This window comes from Myotis davidii, unplaced genomic scaffold (assembly GCF_000327345.1).
Source record: "Myotis davidii unplaced genomic scaffold, ASM32734v1 scaffold855, whole genome shotgun sequence".
NCBI classification, from domain to species: domain Eukaryota; kingdom Metazoa; phylum Chordata; class Mammalia; order Chiroptera; family Vespertilionidae; genus Myotis; species Myotis davidii.
Genome location: NW_006286978.1, coordinates 265,626 through 266,259, shown reverse-complemented (window position 1 = coordinate 266,259; position 634 = coordinate 265,626).

Below are 634 nucleotides of genomic sequence, written 5' to 3'. Positions count from 1 at the left end.
AGGCCTGAGGGGCTGGGATGTAGTGGCTGCCCCCCTGAGGAGAAGGGGCAGAAGAGGAAGGGTCCCCGTAAAAAAACACCTCAGTCGAGCTCCTACAACCCGAGGTGGAGAGCCCTCCCAGGTCGGCGCTTGGCTTGGCTGAGGGCCCGGCCAGCCGCTCACCTCAGTCCGGAGAGGAGTCTGCGCTGGGACCCGAACTCGCCGCAGCTCTGAGAGGACCGAGAGTGGAAGAGGTGCAACACTAACCCCGGAGCAGAGAGCGGGAGGCGGGGGATACGCATGCGCCTGACCCGCCCTCAGGCCCCTCCACAGGCAGCTCCCCTCCCCTCGCCTCGCCCCCCGCCCGGAGTGAGAGGGTGAGCGCGGGCCTTGCCCCTGCCTGCTGGTGGTGCAGCCAAGGAAGTCTGACTGGGGTGCGCTGCCCGCGGCCAGACCTCCGCGCATGTCCCCTCTGCGTGGGGCTGCACCTCGCCCTTACCTTGCCCCGATTAGGGCTGCGGTTTTGGGTTTTTACCGAATGTGGGGTGTCGGATTTTTTACTTGAGTGGCTAGCCTTTGGGAAATGTTCTGAGAGGCCTCTGAGGCCATGGAGCCTGCACTGCCGCAAGCAGGCTTTTTTGGTAGCTTGGGAGAG